The sequence below is a fragment of the Choloepus didactylus genome, chromosome 1 (genome assembly GCF_015220235.1).
Source record: "Choloepus didactylus isolate mChoDid1 chromosome 1, mChoDid1.pri, whole genome shotgun sequence".
Classification (NCBI taxonomy): Eukaryota; Metazoa; Chordata; class Mammalia; order Pilosa; family Megalonychidae; genus Choloepus; species Choloepus didactylus.
The window spans coordinates 31099627-31109849 of NC_051307.1; the positions used below are offsets into that span (position 1 = coordinate 31099627).

General features: G+C 37.3%; 1 pseudogene; it reads left to right on the top strand.

Annotated features, from left to right (window-relative positions):
• Positions 1-426: 426 nt before the first annotated feature.
• LOC119527931 lies at positions 427-1358 on the top strand (annotated as a pseudogene).
• The last annotated feature ends 8865 nt before the right edge of the window (positions 1359-10223 follow it).

Below are 10223 nucleotides of genomic sequence, written 5' to 3' on the forward strand. Positions count from 1 at the left end.
CTTCTGGAATTCCTTAGGCATTGAGAAGTGGCTAATTCCTCTTATAATAAATCTTATGGATCCCTTGCCTAAAGAATGATGTAGGACCCCCTCCTTGGCAATACAGCCTGTCCCTTCCTCCCAATCTCTCCACTGTTCTCTGGCCATCAGATTATCAACTAGTGTCAAATAAAATCATTGTTGGATGCCTACTGGAAGAAAAGAACCTAGTTAACATATATAATAAGATGCAGTAGAATATGTAGAAACTGCTTTTTGAGGGAATTGGAGCAAAGGTTAGGGGTTAAGGGTATGTGATTAGAAATGTCCATTGCAGAATAGATATATTATATAAAACCAAAAACTCACCAGCGAAAATCCAGCTCCATACAACGCTCCGCTGCCGCCGCTACCGGGACTCAGTCTGCGCGCCAGCACCCCCCTACCGACAATTCCGCCACCATGGAGGCCATGAACGAGTACAGCAACATAGAGGAATTCGCAGAGGGATCCAAGATTAACGCGAGCAAAAATCAGCAGGATGACGGTAAAATGTTTATTGGAGGCTTGAGCTGGGATACATGCAAGAAAGATCTGACTGAATATTTGTCTCGATTTGGAGAGGTTGTAGACTGCACAATTAAAACAGATCCAGTCACTGTAAGATCAAGAGGGTTTGGATTTGTGCTTTTCAAAGATGCTGCTAGTGTTGATAAGGTTTTGGAACTGAAAGAACACAAACTGAATGGCAAATTAATAGACCCCAAAAGGGCGAAGGCTTTAAAAGGGAAAGAACCCCCTAAAAAAGTTGTTGTGGGTGGATTGAGCCCAGATACTTCTGAAGAGCAAATAAAAGAATATTTTGGAGCATTTGGAGAGATCGAAAATATTGAACTTCCCATGGATACAAAAACAAATGAAAGAAGTGGATTTTGTTTTATCACATACACAGATGAAGAGCCAGTAAAGAAATTATTAGAAAGCAGATACCATCAAATTGGTTCTGGAAAGTGTGAAATCAAAGTTGCACAACCCAAAGAGGTATATAGGCAGCAACAGCAACAACAGAAAGGAGGAAGAGGAGGTGCAGCTGCTGGAAGAGGTGGACTGGAACCAAGGATTTAATAACTATTATGATCAAGGATACGGAAATTACAATAGTGCCTATGGTGGTGATCAGAACTATAGTGGCTATGGCGGATATGATTATACTGGGTATAACTATGGGAACTATGGATATGGACAGGGATATACAGACTACAGTGGCCAACAGAGCACATATGGCAAGGCATCTCGAAGGGGTGGCAATCACCAAAACAATTACCAGCCATACTAAAAGAGGACCTTGGAGAAAAGAGGAGGAAATACTAAAGTAACCCATCTTGCAGGATGATGTTGAAGATTGGTCTTCTGTTGATCTAAAATGTTTATTTTGTAAAAGACTTTCTAGTGTACAAGACACAACTGTCCAACTGTATATAGCTGCCAATTAGTTTTCTTTGTTTTTACTTTGTCCTTTGCTATCTTTGTTATGCCTTAGTGTGGATTTGTGTTTATACGAATTTTATTTGTATGATTTCATGTTAAACCTCAAATAAATGCTTCCTTATGTGAAAAACAAACAAACAAAAAAAAAAAAAAAACAAAAAAACTCACCAGCTGAGTGTGCTTTATCGGAGAACGTGGAAGAGAAAGATCATTAGTGAAGAGGACAGGAGGCTTTCTGCAAAGCTCAATGGTGTCTAGCCTCTATAGGCCATGTCTGACAATAGTAGATACTGATACAGAACTGAGCTCCCTAGAAGCAATAGGGAGCAGTAGGTATGAAAGGATCTTAAAATAATAGAGGCCAGGTGGCTACGCTAAACAAAAGAAGAGAGCAGGGGTAAAATTAAGTAAAAAAAATAGCAAGGTCGGATTAGCAGCTAGAAATCTTGAACTGCTGAGGGCTACTGAAATGTTTAATAGAACATAGTGTTCTAAGAGAACATACTGTTCATGTGAGAGACAGCCAAAAGAGTACTTCTCAATGTGAAGAACAGAAGAAACAAAAAAAAGATGCATGATCAGCAGGTAGAGAGTACATCTGATAAAATTTAGGATCATTTGCTCAGTTTCTAGACTTGAGCTAGTTCTCAAACTTGGAACCAATTGGCCGGAGGATAGACAAGGTCCCCTTGAAAAGGATGTTGTGACACCTTTGCAAGTATATTCACTAAGGATATTTCCAAACTTTCCCTAAGAGTACCTAATGCCAACTAAATGGTAATCAAACACTTGGGAAAGAGGAATATTCAGACATTTCAATGACTCTTTTTTTAAATTCAGTTTTATTGAGATATATTCACATATCATACAGTCATTCATGGTGCACGATCAACTGTTCACAGTACCAGCATCATACAGTTGTGTGTTCATCACCCCAATCTATTTTTGAACATTCTTCTTACACCAGAAAAAATCAGATTAAGAACAAAAAATAAAGCAAAAAAGAACACCCAAATCATCCCCCCATCCCACCCAATTTTTCATTTAGTTTTTGTCCCCACTTTTCTACTCATCCATCCATACACTGGATAAAGGGAGTGTGATCTATAAGGTTTTCACAATCACACTGTCACCCTTTGTAAGGTACATTGTTATACAATCGTCTTCAAGAGTCAAGGCTACTGGTTTAGAGTTTGATAGTTTCAGGTATTCACTTCTAGTTATTCCAATACACTAAAACCTAAAAAGTGTTATTTACATAATCTGTAAGAATGCCCACAGAGTGACCTCTAGACTTTGTTTGAAATCTCTCAGCCACTGAAGCTTTATTTTGTTTCATTTCACATCCCCCTTTTGGTCAAGAAGATGTTCTCAATCCCACAATGCTAGGTCCAGATTCATCCCTGGGAATCATATCCTGAGTTGCCAGGGAGATTTACACCCCTGGGAGTAGGTCCCACATAGGGGGGAGGGCAGTGAAATTGACTTTCATTCATGAGCCCCAAAGCATCATCATAGTCAGAATAATTACTACATGGAGCCCATTTCCAAATATCACTTATCATGGGGTCATTTGGGTACATAAGATCACCCAGCAGTCATTCTAGCAAAAATACAGTTGGAGTAAGCATACTTTTTAGTTAGCAGAACTATCACAGTACTTCCTTGTCTTACAGACTAAATGGCAACTCATTTAGAAGACCACAAGACCACATGGAACCGTCTGAAACTGCAAGACCAGGAAAGACGATAAATCAGAAACAGTATTGCATCTGGTAAGGGAAAGAATAGCAGAGATTAAGACTTAAAAATTGCAAGGGTTATTGTCCTCAACATAACCCATTTAAGCCAGATTGATGCAGATGGATCCTAGCAGATTAACAGTTTAAAAAAAGATTACCTCAATTGTATTTGCTGTTCCAGATATGGTTTCTTAGCTAGAGCAGATTAATGTTGTCTTTGTTACATGATAGGCAGCCACTGATCTGGTAAATGCATTATTTTCTATCTCTGTTAGAGTAGTGATCAGAATCAGTTCTTATTTATGTTGCACAAACATTTACTTCTTGTCCTGCTGTACTCTCTCATACCCTGTCATCAGCAGTGGTAAAGGACAATGACTTGTTTATTGATCAGGAAACTGGAGACTAAAAACCAAAAAGTAAGATTGAGAACAAGGAAGTATTAAGAAATAGCTTGTGGATAAACCTATGACAATGAGTACAAAGTATGCTCTTTGAAATGCAAACTAGCCACCAGAGAGTATACTTGATGGAAGAGACACTAAACAAGCAAGTAGACAGAATGGTATAGCCAACAGATATCAGCCAGCCTCTGTCGTTGAGTACTGGCACAATGATTTGTAGTAGAGTTGCCATGTAGGCCGAGATCATGGCCATGCATAGGCCCAACAACATGGGTTCCTACTCCCCAAACTAGATATCAAAATGTCCAAATATCTAGGGCTGAATGTGAATCCTGTTAGCACATTTATTATGTTATGTATGTTCCAACTTGAAAGGGCAGTGATTCTTATTGACTGAGATCAATATATATCCCAGCTAAGGGTTTGCTTTCTTGTCCAAAGGGCCTTAGTGAGAATAAACTTCAGAGGTTGGCAGACATACAATCCCACAGAAGACTGCTTCAGACCATGGGGCCTACTTTACAGCAAAGAGTATGACAGGATAGTCATGACCTGGGATCTACTGGTTATGTTGCAAACCATAATCCCTCAAAATTACTAATGTAACAGAACAACAGACTAGGTTTTGAAGCTGTGGCTGATAAGCCATTTTGGAAACAATACACTGAAATGATGATGTCCCATGATTCCATCCTCCAGGATGCAGCATACATTCTAAAGCAATCATCATATTGTGGTCCAGTGTCCCCAGTACATCTACAAAGGTACAGGAACCAGGAGATGAAAATAGAAGTGCACCACTTATTATCACTCTCCGAATGGGGAATTTATGTTCCCTGTGTCACCAACTTTAGACTGTGGATCCAGAGTTCCTGCTTCCAGAGCAGGAAGGCTTTCACCAGGAAAACCAGGAAAAAGAGTCATATGAAACTTTAAATTACAGCTGCCATATAGTGATTTTATCTATTCTTGTCAAGGAATGGTGCCACCATACCAGCAAGGGTAATTGACCCTGATCATTGGGAGATGATAGTGGCCGTGTTGCATAGTGAAAATAGGTAGTAATTAAATTGGCATGCCAGTGAAATAGTGGGATATCTATCACTACTCCCCTGTCCAATTTTGATAGCAAGTGGACAAATGTAGCAGCCACACACTGGGCAGGGCATTTTGAAATAGACAAGCTCAGACACATCTAGGATGAGCATCAGACTCACTCTACTGTATAAGCCACTTAAACTAAGTCAGGGTGTGTGAAATCTAGACTGCATAGTAGAAGGGATGATCAGTGTCACCTTGAGGATTGCTAAACCATTGGGTGTTGTACTTTGTCTCACTAAAATTTCTCTTTTAAGTTTCTCCAAGAAATGAGACCAATATGAATGTTAGAACACCTAAACCCAGCTGGGATGGATTCACATGGTGCAAGTCATGGCCTGTACTGGATTATGCATTGAGAAGCTCATCTACTCCATTCAGGACTGAGGGAACACTTATTCATTCATCTGCCAGGAATGTTACCAGCCAATGGCTTACAACTGAGGAATTGCTCTTGACCTAAAAGCTGCATCCCACATTTAATGACTCATAAATGCCAGGGTACAAGGACCCTGTCCCCTTGCCTCAGTTTGGGACAACTGTGAAGGGCCATTCTAGGTCCAGAACACACAAGTGTTGAGGGCTGAGGCCTATGTTGCAATTTCTTCACAGTTCAACTTTCTTCTTTTCAAGCCCAGTTTTCTTACTTCCCTATAGGAGATAATGTCCGGGTACTTCCACAGAAATTTCCTGCATGCAATTGTCCATCACAAGGTTTGTTTCCAGGGAACCCTGAGCAAGATAGGAATTGTGGGTAAATTAGAAGAAACATGTATAGAGCTTAGTTGATATATATGGTGCCTTTTGCTGTCCCACTTAAGGAGATCTGGGCTGGAGGTATATTGGGGATACACTGCCCTGGAGATGGCAAGTGAAATAATGGGAATAAAGGAAATCACTCAGTGCAAGTGTTTGAGTGAGAAGAGAAGAAAGCACTTGACAGAATACTGGAAAAAACTAAAACAACAAATTCAGTGGATGGGCAAAGGATTAGATACTTGCAATGCAAAAGTAGAAATTGAGGAAGAAAGTCATTCAACAAGAATTATCAATTAACTCAAATAATGCTGAGAAGTCAAGACAACTAAAGTAGGAAAATTTACACATGCAAAAAGGATAATACTGATGTTCTGGGTAAGAGCAAATACAGCAGTGGAGACAGAAACCAGATTGCAATGGCAAAAATAATGTGTGTGTGGATAAAGTATTAGTAATTTTAGAAAGCACTTTAAAGAAGTTTCTTTGTGGAAAAGAAAAGAAAGATGGCTGCAGCGAGATGTGGAATGGAATGAGATTTTGTGGGGAGTTTTATAATGGAAATATTTTGAGAATACATAAACCATAATTTTGGAAGTATATAAAATCCTAAAATATCCCCAAAAGAAGATATAAATAAAGTGCTATAGCAATTTGGTTATATCTTCCCAAGAAAAAATTCTAACAATTTTGAAAATAAATTTCTTAAGTGGCAAAATATGTGTGAGCAGTTTGAAGAACTTTTAGTCATTTTGCAGTTTTTCTATCTACTTAATGTCCAGTTTATTGCTTTGGAGTAATCCATGAGAATTGATGTTAGCATTTTGCTAATAAGTAAAAGTTATGAAAAAATACTGGTTAGGGCAATATAAGAAAGTCAATACAAAACCTAAAACTGTAATATTTCATATATATTTAAGTTATTGGAGTGAATACTATATCAATTAGCATAGACAAGCCATCCACTGCTAGCTATTTCAATTAAAAATAAAAAATCTTTCATTTTGCCCATAGGAATCAGAAATTTTAATGGTATTTTTTTTTTTTAAGAGATGCAAGAGAAAAAGAAATTTAGATATTCTCAAAAGAGTTGATTCCTTTAATTGTTCTATTACTCTGGAATATATTTAAGTGTTGGGAAATGAAAGTTTTGGAAAATAGCTAAAGGTTGATGCAGTTTAACTACCTAGACAAAGAGTATTACTTACATAGCTGTCAGTCATCTCTACCTAGTGTTCTAATAGCTGAAATTTGTATTGGCCCCAGGTGCAAGATCACCTGTTAACTGAACAGAAATGCCTGCCCAGTGGTGGGATGGAGAGGTATAATCTAGTTAGTCTGATTGAGTCTTACCTTAAGTTGTGCATTCTCCAAAGCAGGAGACAAGTACTTAACAACCAGCAAATCATTGACTGCAGTATGAAAATTTGGTGGAGTATCCTGAAAATGCAGATTTGTATGCCAAATTTAAATAAATTTGGCATACAGGATGTTAATTTGTTTTGAAAGTCAATTTTTGAACTAGCACATTCTAAGCACCTGACTAACTTCTTTTGAAAATTCTATCAAGAAACTCAAACATGAAGATTAGATATCAAAGTTAATTTCAGTTTAATAGTTTCAAATAAGTATGAGGATAGGTAAACTAATGTTTGGTTTGCATTAAAGAAAAGTCAATAGTCTCTGTGTTCATTGCAAAAGTGTGAAAGGATGAGTTGTATGTGGAAATCAAATGCATAGAAAAATAAAATAGAAATGTATTTCCATGTGTACTGTATCTTCTTATTGCCATTTCAAAAAGAAGCTGTCTTATTCTTTTCCTTGCACCCTTGTCTCTCCTAGCTGTGGATAATTGACAAAAATATATAAATCCTACTCAATGACAACATTTGATAGCCTGGTTATCTACCTTTGATTTGTGACTTTTGCTGAAATGATAACCCAGAAAAATCATATGGTATTCAGTGGGCTTGAGAAATTGATAAATTAAGTCTTTTGGTGATAGATGATGAAGCAGGAAGGGCATTTACTTACTGAGGGACAGTATGTACTTGACAGTGATGGAGAAATCAGAGAAAGATGCTCAAAATAGAGACACGTATGTAGGAGCCAGAGGAAGAAAAGAGAGAAACAGAGAAAAAGAGAGAGAGAAACACAATGAAAGAGAGACAAAGAGACAGAAAACAAAAGCCTGAGACTGAGAGCAGAAAGAGATAGAGAAGAGTATTTTGTCTGTAGATCTTCCATGGCTTTTCCCCCATTTCGAGGAATATGGGATATTTGTTCATCTTTTCCTGAGCTATCAGGAATCTGTATCTTTGCCTACATGTTATTCATCTTTAGAAAACTCGAGTAATCCTATCCATTGAAAATTAAAGCTTCCTAAATAGAAAAAATGAAAGCTAATTTTGTGGAAAAGGACAGAGAAATATGAATTTAAAAACATACAAGTGGAATAAAGATAAACAAGTTGGGACAAGAAGAAGCCAGGGCAAAGTAAAGGTAGTAAGTGATGACATTTTTGTAAAAAAATTTAAAAATGCAGCACTTTTCTTTGTTTTGCTTGTTTACTTTGATTTGAATTATAATTTATATTCTTGGGTTTGCTCCTTTGTAAGTTTCCAATTTCAAATAGTCAAATATCTGTGTTTCTGTGACTGTTTTACACTTTTACTACCATCAGCTCTAAAGAATATAATCCAACATTTGGCACTGAAACCCAGAGAAATATTCTTATCATCTTTGAGCACTTATATTTTGGGGGTAGTTTCAACAATTTACACTTTTGAACTTGGTCATTTTATTGCTTCTCTATTCGCAACATTGTACGTATAATGAAATACAGTAGTATAGGATTGAATTCTTAAGACTGCGCAAGGAATACATTCAGAATGCTGTCATCTTTTACTGCATCTATTCCATGTATTCGCACTTGGCACATAATGTGCTCATGAAAATGATGACCCCAAAAGAAAATGAGACATGAATCCATCGTCTGCACTATGAAGAGGAATAAAAAGCAGGAAAGATAGGTACAGCTTATATTTGCTACGCTGGATAATTGTATGGACATCTTCAATTCCCTAGCAACTGTTTGATCTGATTTTCATTTCATTTCTTGAGAATATTCATCTGTTCCATGGTAAATCATGACCTCCTGGGACATGACATGTTTGATGCATTATTTTTTTAAATAATGAAATATAGCATGTCAAGGGTTATTACACACCAAAAAGCAAACAAAACAAAAGAGGTAGGAATAACAAGGTACCCAGAGCTCCAGAGAACTTATTTCTTAGTGTTTGAAATATTAGTGACTGGTTCAGTACATTTCAAATTGAAAGTAGACAAGACAAATAATGTTGTTATTCTAGTCTCTGCATCTACTTAAGGGTTACCATGGACTGAACAATAGCAATCAAAGTAAGAAAGGAGAAAAATGTAAAAGAAAATGTCAACCAATCTCATATCAACATATTTTTCTTTAAGTGTTATAAAATCACACTCTGAGAATTGAGCTAATCTAATATTCTATTGTATAAAGCAGTATAACTGAGATTTATAATCAATCTACCAAAACATATTTGTGTTTAAAATACAGTATAGTCACTCACTCAAGAAAATTCTTGTGCCCTTAAAATGTTTTACTAGCCAGATGGAATGGCCAAGTCTCTCAGGACAGTGGTGGAAAGAGATATGCAAATAGTACCAAAATTCATCAGCGATCAATATATTTGAGTGTGTGTGTGTGTGTGCATACATACATGTTTCCTTCAATCTGACAGGAAAACCATAATCCTCAAAAGGGCATATCCCAAGTCAATCTAATGCTGAATGCCTACAGATTCACACTAGCGTCAATCCTGTTTTTTTTTTTTTCTGAACCAAACATTCGTCACTGATTGAAACCTTCTTCATTTTAGACATTGATTCCAAAATAGATTTAAATCAGTCAACACAGGTAGTCTTTTTCGGAAGCAGGATCCTGACCTCTTTATTGGAGAAAACTCCTCAATCACCCATATGTGTTATTGCTTAGAAGTGTCATACTTTGCCCAAGGCTAGGTCAACCATTGCAAGTTGATTTTACCATAATTCCATTCTTACATTCTGGGAGCTATCCTGCTTTACTGCTTAGAGTGATAAATGCTTTAATAGAGGTAGGGAAATTGACCTGTGCTGCACAAAAGATGAATACATTCTGAATGCCATTATTTCTGATAGATTCAACTAAAATAAGAAATTTCCTGTATGGGGAGTCTGAAATATATAATGGCATATGATCTGAGTTGGAGTATTCGATAAGAAGAAGGTAGGGAAGGGCATTCTAAACAGAAAGACAAGACTAAGTAAAAGCCCTGAGGCATGGAAGTTTGTTGTGGTTGGAGACAAAGACAAAAATCACTTAGAAAATACATAACTGCCTATGTGGAAGCCAGAGCATTTTAGTTTTCTAAAGTTGCCAAAATGCAATATACCAGATACAGGCTGGCTTTTAACAATGGAGGTTTATTAATTTACAAGCTTACAGTTCTGAGGCTGTGAAAATGTCCAGATCAAGGCACCAACAGGTAATCCTGTTTCTCCGAAGACTGGGGCCATCTGGGACTCCTTTGTCACAAGGCAAAGTACATGGCCAGTGTCTGCTGGTCTTTTTCTCCCAGGTTTTGTTGCTTCAGCTTCTGGCTTCTCCATCTGTGGCTTTTTCTCTCAGCTGCTGTATGTGTCCTCTCTCAACTCCTGTATGTTTCTCTGA